This window comes from Amphiprion ocellaris, chromosome 13, assembly GCF_022539595.1.
Source record: "Amphiprion ocellaris isolate individual 3 ecotype Okinawa chromosome 13, ASM2253959v1, whole genome shotgun sequence".
Lineage (NCBI taxonomy): Eukaryota > Metazoa > Chordata > Actinopteri > Pomacentridae > Amphiprion > Amphiprion ocellaris.
The window spans coordinates 28144595-28164022 of NC_072778.1; positions in this window are offsets into that span (position 1 = coordinate 28144595).

Here is a 19428-nt window from a genome sequence, read left to right on the forward strand (position 1 = left end):
ATTGGCATTTGAGGATATTTTTATAAGGTACAGTGGCACTTCTATCAGTACCATGTAACATATGAGAAAAAGCATTTGGCTTGTTAGGATTAAAAATCCTACTAGCATAGGAGAATTTATTTTGATCATCCAGAGGAAACATGGAGATTTAAAGATCATCCTTTGCATAAATGATCAGTTAGGGCAATTACCATTAAATCCCATTCGAATTTAAATAATTAATGAAGATACCGCTGTGTGAGGCGTGTAGAAAATTGTGGAGGCTGCAGATGCAGCACACATATCCCTGCTGCTGGCTGCAAATATTTCACTGACAAAACAACTTAAAAACTCTGCATGCAGATCTGATTGAAAGTATCTGTAAGAATCCTGTGTCCATTCAATGTTGTTGTTGTTTTCTGATTAGCATTTTGTACATTAGCATTTGCTTTTATAACACACATCTATTCTGTCAACACTAATAAGAAATGGGAAGCTCTGCATCTCATTTCACCGTCAAATTGTAAAATGTCTATTTAAAGAAGCCTGTAAAGGAAAGAAAATAATTAATTGTATATACAGAATGTAGCGAAATGTTTCGATGTCAGATGGGCATATAAGGAACAGGAAGAACATGTACAGACTGTTTAGCCAAGTGTCTGCAGTCACCTTTAATTGGACCTGCATGCAAATATACTCATTTGCAATATGTTGTCACAAAATATCAAACATTTGATATGGAAAACAAAAATGATGGTTAACTGTATACTAAAAAATACTGCACATTTTAATCAGTAAAAAGGCTTTCTAAGCTGCATTTTGCATTGAGTCAATGTATAAATTAAAAAAAAAAAAACATTCCACTAGATCTGTGATTCTGAGCGTTGGGCTATTTTTAAGACGTTAATAGTTTATGCGTCACTGCTTTCTGTCTCATGAGGAAGCCAAACAGACAGAAAAGCAGCTGCTCAAGTGTATATTTATCTGGCAGTAAAATCATTTAATAGCATCTGATAATACCCCACTAATTAGGAGTAAAACCGGAAAACATTCAGGACATTCACAGTGACAAACCTCATGGCTATGTTGTAACTGTACAATGTTCTTCAGCTGATGTTACATGTGTTTGAAGTTGCACAAAATGTGAAATAATGATAAACCGCCCTTCAGAGCACTGATGGAACAACAGAATGATAAAATAGTCCTCGAGCGTCAACGAGCTGATAAAAACATTTTGCTACCACGCAAAATTGCATTTAATTTTTCCTGGCATTTTTTTTTCCATATTCTGTAATGACAGCAATATTACTGAAGCAAGACAATCCTAGTAGAAGTTATCTTAGTAATAATTTCACTCCAAAGACTATCAACACTGAATATCAACATTGTTGTTGGTGGATTCATGCTAAAATGTCTATTTCAGCATCAAAAACTGTAGGTACCCACAAAATTCTGCATTCCTTTAAGTATTTGGTTGATGAAATATCAAAACTACAAACATAAATCTGTCTTGAGACACACCAGAATATACATTTGACTATTTAAATTGCCACATATTATATGGAGATGGATCACTGGTGCTTCTGAAACTTCAAATTCTCTGCAACCATTGATGCAGTGTATTCCTCTGCTGATGTGGCTGAATATGGAATTCCAAATAATGAAAGAAAATATGCCTTATTACAACATAAATTGTCAGAAACAGTGCATAGATCTCCGTTTCTTGGACTTGTCAGGCCACATTTGTCTTAGAGTCAGCAGGTAAAGTACCCATTTGCTGACTTTGGCACAACATTTAAGGAACAGTCATCATTTATGTCCCACATATCCACAATCTATAAAGCAATAGATGAGCAAGTTCCCTGTGTTCTGCAGAGTTGGAGTGACTGAGCCAGTTTCCGATGTGATCAAAACTGATACTGGTGAAAATCCAGCTGAATCTGAGGCTATGCCAGATGACATTAATATGACCCTAAAAAAAACAGCCGATTTGAGTGGTTTGGCAGATTTTCATTCTTCAAGCAGCATTACTCTCTCAACAGAATACACCAGAAACCTATGTTTTTTTTTTTCCACAAGAACTTCTCATATGTGCACCCACAACCTCTTCACCTGGGGACAGATGAGAACAGAACAGACAGCCAAGCACAGTACATCTCTCTCAACAAAACTTTGACAGCTATATGAAAAGATCCCGTGGGATGGCAGGAATGTGGAAAGACTCAAAATGTCCCACCTACTGGCTTGTCATCTGACGTCTGTGGTGGATTAGTGTTCAATGCCAGTGCTTTATATATGCAGCCAGGTACGGGTTTAAAGATTATTTCGCACCAAGGTGTTTTCGAGGTTGTCAACCATCTTTGTTCGAAGAAGAAACAGAAAATAACAGGAGTGTACTTTACACCTGCCAACTGTGAGCCGCTCTATCAGTCAAGTGTTGATCACCTGCAGCTGTTGCTTTTGTGCATAGAACACAATTTAAAATACTTTGTACATGAGGAACAGTTTTCAAGGATAGAGTCAGACATCAGAAAGCCAGAAAGCAATGGTTGGGTCACTCATTTAGGCCAACTGGAGGGACATCGGTCTTGTGCATCATTTGTGACATTTTAGGATCCCACTGTGTTGATGGTTGTTCTGAAAATGTCAGTACTTCTTCTCACTGCTATAGGTACTGCTTGGTACCTGGAGGGGAAATCGGCAATGTGAGGATCAAGTGTCCAGTTAGGACAGAATTATAATAAGACTCTGTCTGAACAAATGTAAAAGGAGTGAAGTATGACTCACTTATTAGTCAGCTAGTCATTCCACCTTCAAATAAGCACAATATGAAGTTGCCTGAGATATTTCCATTTATATACAGGACTTTGTGAAAGAAAAGAAATGGATGACTCGCCAACAACTCCATCGGCAAATCAGACAGTTGCTAGTTGAGTTCCTTCAGAAGTCAGTGAATGAGGAATAAATAAGTTGGGCACAGAACCAATTTTTGCTGAGACTCCTTTCCATTATTACCAGAGACAAAACAGTGATAATGTAAAGACAGTATTTGAGTTAGTCTGTGCCTGAAGATACTCACTGCCTAAATGAGTTCACTTCAGGTCGCATTCAACAAAATCTTGAATCAAAGAAGCATCTACAGTATGTCCCTCTGATAAAAGCATCACTACCTCTTCCATTACCCATCATCCATCATGACGCTTGGCCTATTCATTCTCTTGTGGACATTGAGGTTTAAGAACAAGCACTCATACTCCAAATTATGCGTGAAGAGGACACAAAATTTCTTAAATGTTTACCAGACTCTTGCACACAATCAGTAGCTGCTTTAGTCCTACATGAATTCCAGCTCCTTCTTCTCAGCTTTGCAAGTGACTGAGCTACACAGCAGTAAAGTACACAATGCCGTTGAGGTGACTTTGATTAGTTCTCTTTTTGTCCCCAAAAGTGCTCATTCGAGAAACTCTCATGTCTAAAGAAAATTTTCAAAATGTAAAGACTCTTATTGCTGTACTGCTGTTGTCTGTATTCAGAAGCCAAAATATCTGCTGGAAAATGAGAGAAACATTCAAACACTTTTGGATCTCATGATTAATGGAAAAGGAAGGAACACAGTTCTGATTTATGAATCTGTTTTCAGTTTTTAGACATTTTCTCTAATCTTTATTGGTGAGATTTGGGATTATTTGAACAATTGTTGAAATAAAACTATGGCAGGAGTTAAGAGAGAAAAATAAGTATTTGCTGGAGCTGTTAACACCTCTTAGACATCTGAAATGTGAACCTGACAATGCACTGCTTTTTGGAAGATGTCAGAAGCACAAAAGATCGGAAAGCACTGGTTTAATCCTCAACTTTTAGAAGCTTTCTATTGTGTAAAAGGAAAAAAACTTCCTAAAAGTTACTAAAGCTGTCAGATAGATGTAGTGGAGAAGAAAGTACAACATTTTCCCCTGAAATGTAGGGGAGTGGAAGTATAAGACAGCATTGAATGGAAATACTCACATTAAAAAAAAAAAAAAAGTTATTACCAAACATTTCTTACTAAATATATGCTACTAAATATACTTTCCACCATGGAAATCTGAGATAAAGAGCAGAAAGACTGCAGATCTTTTCTGCGAACATAGAAGTTGGGATGACAGCATGCAGAGGAATTAAATTGCCTGCAGCTCTGACATAAACTCCACTTACAGCATGTTTTAGTGTCCTCTTCACAGAAACATGTGTACAGCCATCCTGCTGGAGAGCTCAGACAATGGCCCTGTTGTCTGTTGTGACAGCTCTGAAGAGTTTCATGCTCAGCAAAATTGAAGGAGTGTACCATGCAAAGTGGGAGCCATTATGCCCTCCTGTGTACTCAGGAGTCACAAAGGGACAACAAAGAGGTCATTTTACAGCCCACTTGCAGGCTCATTATGGAGAAGAGAGAAACCTGGGAAAAGAGAGGAAGACAGATGGAAGCAGACATCCGGACTCCTCCATGGTTACGATAGAAGGAGTCAGCAAGACAACGAGAGGAGGGAGAGAGACGATATCTGGAGGGGACAAGTGCCATGCTGAGATAGGAAATGTAATTTTGCTCCCGTTTTCCACTTCTATATCAATGAAAGGACAGCTGAGAATCAGTTTATGCTCAGCACCAGCCTCCTACACAAACACACACATGCATTTGGCAGTAGATCAGAATATACACAGAGTACAGTACAGATGTCTTCAGCCCCAGGGCTGGACATGAGTTAAAGTTACAAACACAGTGATTCATAGCTACAGGAGATTATACGCTAATGAAAGCACAATATTGAAGACTATTTTCCATTTTTGTAACAAGATCCTTGTAAATCTTACACACTGGTGAGAGCTGCAGGATGGGTAGCCTAGCTTAGCATAAAGACTGGAAACAGCTGGCCCTTCTTTGTCCAAAGCTTAAAAAATCTGTTTCCAATACCAAAGGCTAATATGTCTTTTTCATATGTCTCTTGTTAATTTAGAATAATATGCGATTTCAGAGAAAGTTTTGTGGTACAGCTATAGACAAATATATGCTCATCCATCTCCTCAGTAGGCTCAGATCTGTTTCTATATATGAGCTTAGTGGCTGATTTATGTGTTACTCTAGTAGGGATGACTTTCTATATTTGTTCTAAATCACTGTCTTAACAGAGATCAACAACCGTTTTGTGTTGCATCTGATGTTGTTCAGCTTAAGTTACAAATCTTGTCATTTTAGTCCACTTGTTTGAGTAACTTTTCAGCAATAACTTTGTAGTCTTAGCTTTGCATTTTATCAAAGTATTTTCTCCACAGAAGAGCAGATATTTATTCAGAAAAAAAAAAATGATTCACTTACTCAAATTCTGTTGACTGTGTGGGTTACAACAGAGAATATTATTACAGTGATATTTCTTCAGTGCCGTCATTCATCCTGGAACATCAGCAGTGCCCCCACACTGAAAATTTCCTTTTACTGCACCAAACAGAGCTGGGCAATGTAGCGGAAACTGTTTTCACCATAAATCTTCCTCTTCCATTGATATAGATGACTCTTGGGCATATAAAAGGTTTAATTTAAATTAACCACCATACTTGGAATTGAATCAGTTTAACCTAGTGTCAAGGTACACAAGTAATAGTTTTAATGTTCATTTACTCAAATAAATGAATTTACACACAAAACTGACTGGTAGCGTCAAACAGCATCACTGAAAGGCGCATAGTGCTACTGCAAGGTAAGAGGTTACTTCGAGATGTTCTCAACCTAACCAGAAACTGTCACAGGAGAAAGACTGTTTTGTATCATTTTTCAACATAGTCTCCCTTAACTTCAATGCACTTGGTGTTATGGTCACAGCCTCTGGCTGTCCCTCCTCCAGTCCAGGTTTTTTTCCCTCTCTTAGGTGTGTTCTGACACAGAGGTTGAATGGCAGGTGCAGGTGCTTGACAATCAGCGGAGACAAGAGCGTGGGCAGGTGTTCCTGATCATCGTCTCCACACACTTCTCCATAAAACCAGACACCACTCTTCACTCAGAGTGGGACCGTGAACCTACACTTGTTAGTGCTGTGCACTGTTCAGTCCTTGCCAATTGTTTTCTTTGACTTTCAGTAATCCTGTGTTTCTTTATGTAGTTCTTCACCTACCTGTGCCTCCTGGATCTGCTGTTTGCTCCGTTTCGTCCGTTGAAGAGAAACTCATCTGTTGGATTCCTGGGTTCCACGCTTCAGCCAGTCAGCTCTCCATTCCTGTCCTCCGAAGCAAGCACCTGCCGTCACCCTCCCCACACCAGAAGCTGTTCGCCCCCCAGCTCACCTAATCCTCCCAGTACGACGCCTGCCACTCCATCGCAGCCCCACAGTCACCACCTGGTGGGTCGTCCCCACACTGGAAAGGTTGGAGCCTGTCCCCTTCATGAACTCTGTTCCCCTCACCCAGTCAATTAAGTCCCGGTACCAAGCACTACCAGAAAGTACCAGTTTACGGTGAACGAATGTTCCTTTATCGTTTATTTCTGTTTACTGTCTGTTGCTAATTCCAACTAAGGTTAATATACAGGTGCTACATCTTTAGCTGTGCAGTGTGCACTTCTGGGTTTTGGGGCTTCTGGTAGTTAGGTTCAGTTTGGGGTTTATTATTTGTATAGGGTGGGTTTTTTTGTTTTTTTTAAAGTTGGATTCCTCACTTGGTGGTACCAAGCTGGGGTTTACATCTTGTATTCTTTAATTGGCGTAATTAGTTCTCTCGTGCCGTAGAGGGAGTCTCGTTCTGGCCGCTGTAGGTGGATAAGTATCTCCAGGTTTTGTTATTCTGGTTTCCTGTTGTAGTCTGGAAGAGTTAGTTCCGGTTCCTGTATATTCTGGCTTCCTGTTGTAGTATAGTTATTTCGGGGGTTTCGTTGAGTTCTGTATTCTTATAGTAACTTTCATAAAATTAATCTGTTAGTTCCAGTTTCCTGTATCACATTGTGAAGTTCTAAATAAAAGCATTGTAGAACTTTCACCTGTGATCTCTGCTTCCTGCATCTGAGCCTCTGACACCCACTGTAACACCTGGTCCCTTGATGTTCAGGCTTCAGTATCTCCACAAGTTCATATCTTGAGCTTCTAGACACAAGGGTACTTCAAAAAGTTTTCAGCCTCACCCAGAAACAAGGGTGTAACTGTAGATTATAAAGCCTTCGATCCCTGTCAACAAAAGCTTATGTCATCATTTCTTTGCAAACACTGCATTTTAAAAACCGTGAGAGGGAAACCAAAAAAGCACAGGTGGCAGAAGCAGCCGAAATGGCATTGAACTGTTTCATTGACCTTCCTTACACAACCTGAATCATCTGATTTGTTTCCCAAATTGAAATCCCTCTTCTGTGGTCACCATTTTCAGAGTGACATTGTGCATGTTGGCAATCTGGAGGCTCAAGGTATAGCGGAGCTTGAACATTGGTGGACCACATGTATTGAAGTTAAATGAAACTATGTTGAAAAATAACTTGAACAAGTAGGCTTGTATGTGTCACACTAGGTGAGGTTAAAAGAATACCAGCAATATATTGGGTTTCCACTGTTTAAAAAAAAAAAAAGAATAGAGTGCAGCATTTAATTTAAAATGTTTTATTTCTAGTCCCCGGTGAAAAGACGCTAAAAAAAAAAAAAAATCCCAACAACAAAAAGGAAGTTGCTTAATGATCCGTGGGCAACGTTGTGCTCCTTCCATGGTTGGGCCTCCATACAGCGTCTCTTGTTTCTGCTCCCGCTGCTCCACTTTGCAGCTGTGCGGCTCGGTCTAGTTCCTGGCCGTCCCGTACGTCCCACTCCTGCGTTGTCCCGGTCCACTCAACGCAGTCCGTCCGGTCCTCCTCGCGTCTGCAGAGCTGGAAAAGAAGGAAAGGAGGACACCGCAGCCTCAGTAGCCAACCATGACGGCAGGGTAAAACCATACACTTGCCATCGGGGGCTCAGGCTTGATAGCTTTCCTTTACTTAGCTGTTTAACGGGCGTTGTATCAAGCCTCTGTATTCCTCCCGACGTCCATGCTGCCCGTTACTTCGGCTTCCATGTGCTTCCCCTGATCCCTCCCTCGTCCTGTTGCACCTGCTTCAGTTAAATAGTCAGCGCTGCCCTGCCAGCTGCGCACCTTGAGGAATTGAGTTCTATCAGCGCCAGCTGTCCATCATTGCCTTGATTAAGTAGGAAGTTCATGTGGATTAAAATGCAAAAACACTGTAAAACCACACAAAATCACTATACACTTAAAAAACCACATTTTAAAAATCAAAGGCTAAATTAAGCTGGCACTGTGACATATGTTACAATGTTCTGTGCAGGTTCATTTGCACAGTAGTACTTCTTGCATCCAGCTCAGATTCTTAGCTAAGACTTAAAGAAGCTGCACATTTTCTCTAGTTTGTTGAAATAGGTCCAACATGTAGCCCCTCCATCAACCTACAACCTGCTTCATTTTGCATTGCATAAAGATGTAATGCACCTTCATATAGCACAGAATCACTTATTGGTTGAAAATGACTTTTAAATCAGAATAAACATTGAACTAACTCGAGACATGAATGAGCAAGAGGGCCGGACAGCAAAATGAAGGTGGCAGAGGGCACAGCAAAACAACAGATTGGTCAGGGACACGAGGAAAGAAACAAAAGAATATGAAAGAAGTGACAGAGGCGGAGGCACGATTAAAGAGTGAGGCTGACTGAAGCGCTGAGAGACAGTCGGGGAGTAAAAGATGAAGGGAGAAGCAAAGAAAATGGCAGCGAGGAGGCACAGCTCCGCCATTTAATAGCAGCTTTGTCGCAGCAGGTCGCTCAAGTCAGACATTCTAAATGTGTGTGTGTGTGTGTGTGTGTGTGTGAGAGAGAAACTGTTTCCAGAGTTAATAGCAGCGTTGTAGCCAGCAGGGAACAAAGCTTAATTGTATCCTTTCATTCCCAAGTCTCGTCTCTTCTTTCCTTCTGCCTACCTTTCCTTCTTTTGTTGACACTTCTTTCTTTCATACTCGTAGCCTTACTTCACCTCCTCCATCTCTTATTCTTCATCTATCCTTCCTTCCTCTTCTTTTTTTATCTTTATTCACAACCTCCCTTCTTCTTCTTTGTCTTTCTTTAGTGCAGTAATTTTTTTAATCCTTCTCTCTTCATGCCACAAATTTCCCTCTGAATACCCGTTGATAAGATAAAACAAACAGCAGCCCTGATATCAATGTTTTCTCTCTGTATTACTCCATTAAAAAAAAAAAAAACAACACACTGATAATTAGCAATTGAGTGAAAATGAAAATGAAGTTATTGTGAAATTGGATCAGCCCATTTGTCCATTCATTCATTTAATTATCATTCAAATAGCTGAACAAGACACAAATCACCCTAAATCATTTATTATCACTTTAATGATGACACACGGCTCATTTACTCACAGTGGGACAACTGTTTCAGATGTTGTCTCCTGCTAGCCTCTATTGTCAGCCAGCATTACTGCAGCTCTGTGGCAAGTCAAAGGTAGAAAATACACAGACAGTGTGAATAGTTGCAGAAGAGTGTGCGTGTCCGAGTTAACTCGCCAGAAGTCAGTGTGAATTTGTTGTATTGACACAGAGCAATGTTGAATTAGAGAATTACACGTTTAAACCTCTCTATGCTTTTAAATAGCAGACTGAAGGTGCATTTGTGTGAAAACTTCAGCATCCTGCGTAAGTGGACTCTGAGGCGTTCATTAGGTGTTGGCGACGCTCAATATCCCATGCAAATACACACTCACAAACACACACCAGGTTGGTAATTTAGCTGCACAAAAGCAGTTTGATCTAATAATTCAGTAATCCAACAAGGCTTTGAGTCGATTGAACAAATAGGCCTTCGGGCCACACAGTCAAACCGAGTTCTGCTAACAGAGAGTCGACTGGGCATAGACACACACGTACAGACGTATTAGACACACTTAGAGAGACAACTCAGATTCCTAATGAGGTGGAGCTGAGGCACAAACATGCAGTGACTCTGTGTGCATGAGAGGCTTCCTAGTAGGACATTTAAAGCCCTGCTTCACTTTGTAATAGAAGTCTTGATGAAAGCTGCTCCGATCAGGGTGGCATCTTTTGTGTGATTTTTTTTTTTTTAAAGTTCACTCAAATAATGAGCCTTTTGTTTTGTTGACTTCATAACCTAAAGGGTAAATACTAATTTCCCCTGTTTTTGTTATTATTAATATTTTGATTTACCTTGAAAAATGTTTAACCCATTGATATACTGAAGTCACAAAGACATGAGGATTTATTGTGTAAGCTGGATTAACCAGAATGTACAATTGTGTATTATCTGTGTAACATTTTATACAGACTTTTTTTTTTTTTTTTAACATTTGATAATGATAGCACATATAAAAAAATAACACTGAGTGTACTGCAATTGTTCTTTTCCCCGTTCCTTGTCTTTCTGCTGTGTTCTACCTCTCCATTTTGTTTTCTTTTTACCTTCTTTGTGCCTGTGCCTCAGTGTGGTCAACTGCCTGAGATCATCCACGGATCACCAGCTGCAGTACTTAAACCACATCCCATTGTTCCAGGCTTCACCACATTGTTCCACCTGGTCTTCTGGTTCCAGTCCTCCCAGTCGTCTCCTTGTTAGCCTGCTTCCACCATCAGGTAAAGCCTGCAAAGACGTCGCACACCAACCTCCTGATTGTCCAAACGGTCAGTCAGCCATTCCCCAAACTGCTACATGTTACACTCAGAGCCACCAAATGTCACAAAGATTCCCACCCACTCACCTGCCTCCTCTTTTCTCAATTCGTCCATCTTCAGTGATAGGGTCCAGAAATCTCATTACCTGTAACATATATAACCATTCTAGCAGCACAGTGACACATTCATACCATCATACAGAAAAAGCAATATGTAAGACAAACCAAAGATGGTTGAATTGAAATCTGATTTAACAGGACCAGGACTGAGACTGGTGACATCTATAACAGAATTCAGCAGCTGATGAGACATTTCAGTAAAAAACTAAAATGTTAACTTCACTGCGGAGGCAGAGGAAAGTTCCCACCATCCCTAAAGTTAATTGGCTTCTTAATTCTGAATGTCTGGTCTAGACTGAAATGTGTCAACAGCAGAGTTTTGTACAAAGTGGTTGCACTGCTAATCCACAATGTTACCTTGAAGATGCCACAGTCATTATCACAAGTCTGGGAAGCACAGCTATCAAAGCTGATCAGAAAAAAGAAGTTCAAGTAAGGATAAAACTAAGTGGCGTGACGTAACAACCGAGTGTTTAGGGTGAATACCACAGAGTTCCTGGATCGATTCCAGGCTGCCTCCGACCTTCACTGCACGTCTCTTTCCCATACTTTCTGTCTTTGTCCATGATCACTATTTAATAAATGCAAAAATTCCCCAAAAAATAATTTCAGAAGAAGAATGGAGCCATTTAACTGAATTATTCACAAAGTCACCATTTAGTAAACCATGAAGTTTAGTGTGATATTCTGTTATGTCAAACACTCCACAAAGGTCTAAAAGAACAAGGACAGCAGCTTTGTTAGTCTGTTCTGTTAATAATCTTAGTTAATTAGTCCACATAACTGCAGGTTTGAACTCTGTGTCAAGTGAAAAATTTAGAGGGTAAAAAGGGAATTTTTTATTTATTTTTTTTAAAAGCTTTGTTTTGAATAAAAGTACAGTTTTCAATATGGACATAAAAGCAAAGGCACAAAAAACAGTTTGTTCTTTGAAGAGACTAAATTATCATTACATCACATATTTGACTGTAGAAAAAAATTTTATGTTATGCACAGCTAAATATTCTTCTGCCACATCATCAAGTATGTACTACAGTGCGTTACATTTAACTATTTGATTGAGATTTTTCCCCCCTAAGGCTAAAAACATGGTCCAGTTGGTATCATTAATTTTACATGATTTCTTTCATTAAGTCATTTGTATAATGTTTTACAAGTTTTCAGAAATTTCATGTTTAAGTATTGTCTTGTTTAAAATGTGCAAATTTGCATAAATTCCTAGAACAGAAGTCTTAAAGTTGGATGAAGTCAGATTGAAAGTGATTGTTTAATTTTGTTGACTTTTTAGAGTTAAGATTTCATGCTGGGGAGGTTGTGGGCATTTTTGTTTTTCACTCCCTGTAAATATGAAATTGCTGCCAAAAAGACGGAAATATTTTATGGACTAAAATGTTCAGTAAATTGGGCTGTAAAATGATAAATGAATAAACCTCTCTGTTAAAAATCTTCACAACATAGAAAGTAGTAAAACTGGAATGTTTGGCATATGTAAATGCTACTGAAGTGGTTTGATATGTAAGATTTTTTATTTATTCATTTTTCTTTTAATTGAAAATAGTTTTTCTCAGATAAAAAAATAATTACATCACAATTAAACCTCCCCAGTTTATTACTTCCATCTGTTTATTGTGCATACTGTGATTAATTCTATATATAATTTAGTTGTGTTTGTAATCAGATAATAATCATATCATAATATTAATCAGAATATAACCATTGATGCATAAGGTCTACTACAATGGACAGCTAAATTGTCACTTTTTTAAAAGTGTTTAAAAAATGTCAAAAGCTATACTGACAAAATTTTGATCAAAGTGTTTCCTACACTACTAATTTTAGAGAATTAATTAGAGAACGTTTGTTGAATCTGTATGTTTCTATAGAATAAAATATGTTAACAGCTATTATACTGGGAGACAGGCACCTCCACTATCATTTAGGATTTATGATGCCATTTTTCAGGGTGACAAATAGGAATAAAGTAATGATCATAGAGAAATACAGAGAAGGATTAGAAGATAGTTCCCTGGTGGTTTGGAGTAATTATTAAGAAAAATACGATTTTACTTTGAATCCACTGTAGTGGACGCCATGAATGAAAAGTTTAAGAAACACATTTGCCGTCCCGTAGTCTCAGCTCTCTCTTTGCCTCAATTACCAATGCATATTGTATGTCTTAGTGTTCCATAAGTCACAGAGGGGATGCTGCAATAGCAATCTGTCACACTTATTACAGATGGTGGATGAGGAAAAGTGAACAGAATGAAAGGTGGGAATAAAGGAGCCGAAAGAGGGATGTTCATCAAACTTTAATCTATGAGCAATACCGCTTAGCATCTATTTCCCATATTCCTTTAAAAATATGGGAAACACTAGGAATAATTAGAGAGAAAAAAAAAGAGATCATTTACTCAACTGAAGTGGAATTTATTACAGTTAGGCCCAATAATAAAAGCAAATCTTGCTCTGTGCGTATGGCATTGATTCAAACCCTATTTTTGGCTCACAATAAAAACCTCTGGTTCTCAGACATAATTACTTTCTGTGCTTGTGTCACTGCACACACATACATCAGCCCTGCAGACAAGAACGAAGCAATTTTTCCTTTGAGTTTAACCTCTGAACATTGGTATTATGTTGCTGTTTCAACGCTATTAAACTCTCCAACCTTTGTTTGTGTTGTACCGTATTTCAAAGGATGTATGCAGTTTATGTGAGACTGACCGCATTATTGTGTGTGTTCCTTCCCTGGACTTTCTCCCGGGTCAATGCAATTTACTCTTTAAATCCATGTTGCCTTTCAGCCTTTTGACCTGTGACACTCGGCAGGCCACAGCAGCGCAGCGTTCGGCACTAGGGGAAGCCAAAGTCATCCATATTTCACCGCAGCCATCTATAATGGAGGGAGCTTAGAGAGCTACCGTTTAATATGCTAGGGACACTCAGGCACGCAAAAGATATGTATCTTCATAGCTGAAAAATCCACACGCCGCAGGAGCATATACAGGTCAACTGGGCGTATGATTCTGTTTAGCTCTAATGGTGTGTGTTTATGTCTGTGTGTGCAGGAGGATCTTATCTTCAGGCCATACCACCCCGAACACATCTCATCACACATACAGATACTGCTCAGTATCTCCGCTATAAGCTGCTGCTTATACAGTGCAGCAGCCGCGGATGTGTCTCAAGATAGTGATCATTCATCTAAAACTGTGCTCTCAGGGCATGTGCAGCTGTATGTGACTATAACTAAAGGCTGGTAATGTTTCATACTTGCTTCCAACACTTTAACTCCCACTTAAACCCTCTTTACCGCAACCTGGAATAATACTGTGATGAGTAATGCTTCCTTTCCACTAAAAGTGCTTTCACAGGTACATATAATTCCTGTGGAGATGCTTGCCTAATCTTTATAAAACATCCTAAAAATACCCAAAATATCGGTGTAAATATTAAAAAGGCTTCATTTTCTTCTCCCTCTTTTTTTGTCACCACTGCTACTGCTAAGTAGAGCGAAGTAAGTTCCTGCTGGCTGTGGTTTCTTTCTTCCTATTCCTGCCAGGCCTCACCACCTACCTGCATGCTGGAGGTTGTTTCTTAAAAAAAAAAAAAAAAAAGCCCTGAGATTTTCAAATCTGTCATGAATTACTCCTGTTGCTTTAGATTTTGATACAGAGAGAAATGCTGAAGCATCCTACAAAACTTGGGAAACAAAAAACAAAAACAGAAGCAAGCTGTATAATCAGAAGACACAACCAAGTACAGAAAACGCTGCAGGGTTAACAGCAGACATCTGGAATAATGTCTGAATCAGACAAACAATGACTAGAGCTGACGTTCAAGCTCATTTTCTAACAGCACCATATAAATTCAGGGGTCACCTTGGCAAAAAAATATGTTTTTAGCATCAACTGGAAGCATTTCTGTTGTGATCAGTGCTTGTTTTGTTTTGTTTTTGGTTGTATTTTCTGCAGCTTGTGTCGGTATTTATTCTTTTTAAAGTTGCAGACCATTTAGGTCTCATAGCCACTCGACTATTTGAGTGTGAGTTGTACTGTATGACACTGAGACCTGTGCTACATGCTTTATTGTGACAACTATGCCAACATGAACCTGAAACTCTAGCAGAGAGCAAACGTCGACCTCAGCAGCTAGACTTAGCAAAACCTCCAGTCAAGGGTCATCGGTGGTAAGAGGTGAGTCTGCAGCTCCAATCCAGAGGTCAAACAGCAGTTTTCACAGTAAAACAGAATTCAAGAACGGAGGTCAGCAGTGCACCAAGAGCATGCTCATCATTTTCGTTACTCTCATGTGGTTGTGTACCATGAAACGGTCGCCCACAGCTGGACTGTAGAGTTTTACTGTGAAGTCCTGTGGTGAGTTGACATTTAGGTGCTCCAGTGGGGCAGTGCACCCAGTCATAGCATGGTGATCATACATTCACACAATTACTCACCACAATGCAACTCAAATTAAGTGTCTTAAACCTTTATTATGCTGCTCACTAATGAGTAAACACTGTCTGTGTACTTATGCTACATTAGTTACATAGTATTATATAAGGAGTAGGGCAGACGTGACATTGGGGGTAACAGAAAACCTTCACTTTTTCCACTTCTCAGTTCAGTAATAAGGCCAAGAGCATTAACACAACACTGCATTGTTCTTTCAATAACACAAGTCACCCACAGGTGCATCTATGTGTGCTTGGAATCCACTTGGGATTAAAGTTAGACTAGACAACACGTTCTGTATTCAGCAAACTATGTTGTTGACACCAAAGCTGCAGCATTGTGTGTCAGCAGTGATACGAATCAAACCGCAGTGCCTTCTTTGCTTTGCAATATCTGAACACTGTAGATGCACATAAATACCGATCTGCATCATGCTGTAAATAAAGTTATCAAACCACTTGACACTTTAAATGCTTTCAATCAAATGATGGTATATGAAGTACCTTAATTTTTGTTCTTTTTGCAAAACAATTCAGTTGGAGGTAGTGTTTTTAGCAGTGCGGAGCCCATTTGGCAACTTACTCTCTCAAAGCATGAGCACACACACTGACTCACTGCAGCAAACCTAACAGACATGTCATCACACACACACGCACACACACACACACACACACACACACACACACACACACACACACACACACACACACACACACACACACACACACACACACACACACACACACAAAGTTGATGCCAGGAGTGACAGGTGGGAGAAATTGGTCCTTTTACAAAGAAACGTTGGGAGATTTCTGAAGTCCAACCCAGGAGCAGGTGTGAACACACACTCACACACACTCACCTAAGGGAAGATATGCATGAACAAACACAATCACACCCACACACACGCACACACGTTTTACTTGGAGTGTGTGTGCAGATGTGTCAGGGTTTCAACACCTGCTCACACGCTCATCCTCGCGTGTACACACACTTACTACGGACACACAAATGATGCAAGATATTTGCTGCCATGGCCTCATTCTCATAAAAGGAAGTTGGGTCTGTGTCTGGCTCTTTCGTCTTTCATCCCTACTTTCTCCTTTGATCCTTTTTTTTTTTCCTGGATCATTTCAGATAACACAAAGAACTTTATCTTAATAGCAAACTGGCAACCACCAGTACAAAGAACCTAGTCAATCTGGGAACGTTCAAGCAGCCTCTATTTTTGTTGATGTAGTCAGAGCATGTATTATTCAAAAGGCCTGAGAAGATCTGAATCAAAATGGAAAGGTGCTGTGGTGGATCATTAACCTTTCAACCAGTCCTGTTACCAGCCTCACACCATTTACACTACTGAAAGTTTCACCAAGCAGAGAGGAGTGATGAGATCTCAAAGAAGGAAAATATTATTCTTAGTTTGTTAGTGAAGAAATGAGAACATGTGATTTCCCAACAGTGTGTCCAATAGTGCAGTTATTGATCATGACATCAGTACATGAGTAAATGCCCCAATAAAACACAATAACATTTGATTATTCTCATTTTATGCCTTGAGATATCTCAAAGTGCAATATGAATTGACCTCAAACTGAAAGTTGCTGATTTGACTCCAAAAACCTGCACAGAAAGTGTGAAAGACTAACGCTCACCTCTCTTTTATCATCACTTCAGACGTGTTCTTTAGCAACTGCTTCTGAAGAAATTCTCAGAGTCCATTTCTTCAAAATATGGTGCAAGGTGTGAATTCCAGGATGAGTCTGCTCAAAGTTTTATCAGAAAATATAGACTTCTATCACAGTGATATTGATATGGTAAAACAAAAGTTAATACAGGGTAACCCAGTGGAGTACAGGCTAAGGTACCAACTAGCAAGCAGTCAAATGAGCATGAATTATGCATGTCAACCCCCATTTCTCTCACCTCGCACTTCCTGGTATCTCTTTACTGTCCACTGTCTACAAATAACTTTAATAACTTGAATAAAGGCTGTAACAGACTTAGAGCTATGTCCAAATTGCATACTATAAACTAATTCTACACAGCATGAACTACATATTAGACATCAGTTAGTTCAGCAAAATTTCAATGAATATCATGTCCCTGCCATTTAAACTTCAAACACATCTTCTGGGAACACAAAACACTGCTTTGACCTGTGCTATGCTCATGTTATTTTTGCGTCAAATAAAAAGCAGCTGAGGTGAGACATGCCACTATGTCAAGGAAGGCCCAAGGAAGGATAAAAGCAGGTCTGAAAGGCAGCTGCATGGCTGAGTGAATCTGTCCTTTTCATGAGGTCAGCAACTGATGTTTTCCTGTTTACATGGTGTTATATAAGGCCAGACCAACACTGGTGTCCTTCTCTCCCTGTGGTATGAATATTAATATGGTTCTGATTCATCACACTGAGCCTTAGGTTCTTCCGAGAATCAACAAGCCTCAGTCCTGCATTTATATGTAGCTGAAAACACAAAGCACAGCTGGCACCTATAAAAACGTATTTGATAAACTGAAGCTTTGACCTGAAGGTGGCTGTTTAGGAGGGTGGAAGACAATCACCAAACGTTATTACAGTTAATTCTATGTGAAACATTGATGTCTGAACCAGATCCAGTACTTCCAAACTGGTAGAAAGACTCATTTGGAGTCATGCTACTGGACACCTTGTGAATACACACAACCGTTCAAAAGTTTAGGATCGCACCGGCAATTTAATGTTTTCCATGAAAACTCACACTTTTATTCATGTGTTAGCATAATTTCAGGATTTTCTAATCATCAATTAGACTTTCAGTATTCAGTTGTAAATGTGGATTTCATACATCCAAATTTTGACCTGAGGGTGGCGCTATAGGGCAGTTCAGGAGCATCACCAAAGTTCTAATAATTCATTCTGTGTGGGACATGAATGCCTGAACTAAATCTAATAAGCTGACACCCAGGCTGACCTACCAAGAGATCTATGTTTCTATATTTGGAGCTTTGCCACGTGTCCTTATTTCAACTATTACCCAGTTTAGCATGAAGCATCAGTGTTGTTGACAGGCATAGTTGAGCCTGAACTGGCTGAACATTTGTTTTAAATAAGGCTGTCACTGCTCACTGTTCTTCAGGTGTTCTGAGATACAGTTTTATCAGAGAGAAACATGTATTTTTCATAGCCAGTGTACAAATACATGCAAGTGGACAATCCTTCATGCTCTGCTGACCATATCCAAGAATGACAGCAGCCATTCAGTCTGGTTACAGCTGTTTCCCTCCAGCTGGGACACCGTCAAACCCAATAGCTCTCTCCTCCTTTTTTATTCCATTTTTTCCCCCACAATCCCACCATATTTGTTCCTCTGGCTGCTCTTTTCTGTGGCCTTTTCTCACGTTCTTAAACTTTAGCCTAAAATAAGGTTTATCCTACCCTGCCTTGCAAGAAACACAGTACTGCAGCAGCAAGTGTATAAATAGGCATAACAGAAGTATCAGGAGAGGTAAGTTTAAAGATAATTGCATTTGAAATGACAGACAATAAAAAAGGAACAGGTAAATGAATGTAGTTTTCACAGTTTTCACAAGTTGAGCAATTGAGCATCATTATCTGTTTAAGGAACACCAGCAGAAATAGGTCTAATGTACATATTCTTCTAAGTGTCATAAACACTTGCATATTTGTGTGTTATTTCTATCAGTACTGCAATTCTTTGATTCATTCTTAAAGGCTCTGAGCCCTGTAATACAATTAATTAAAAAATCTCTAAAAATTCATTAATATGTGATGTTGATGTCATTTAGCAGGATTAGTGTCCAGTTCTCCACAATATAATTACCTCACCTGCTTTGAGAGCGTGCTTCCTCTCTAATTATGCTCTTTATGGGACAAATAATAGATTTTTTTTCTCTCTCTCTCTTTGGTGGTTGTTGAATATTTCTGATAAATTAATTCCCAGCAAGTATTTGCACCTATGGTTTGCACAGAAAATAATGTGCAGCAGGAGACCAACAGCATGAATCCACACACAACTAAGATTCTGATCAAATTCTGATTTTGACAAATGACAATACCAGCAACCCTGTGATGGTTGCTATTTACAATTGTTTTCAGATGAAGAGACCTTGAAGTCTTAGAGTTACAATTCCTATATTTAGCCATTTAACTTTCCCTTTTAGTTAGAGCTACTTGAATGGAGCGCAAGGACAAAAAA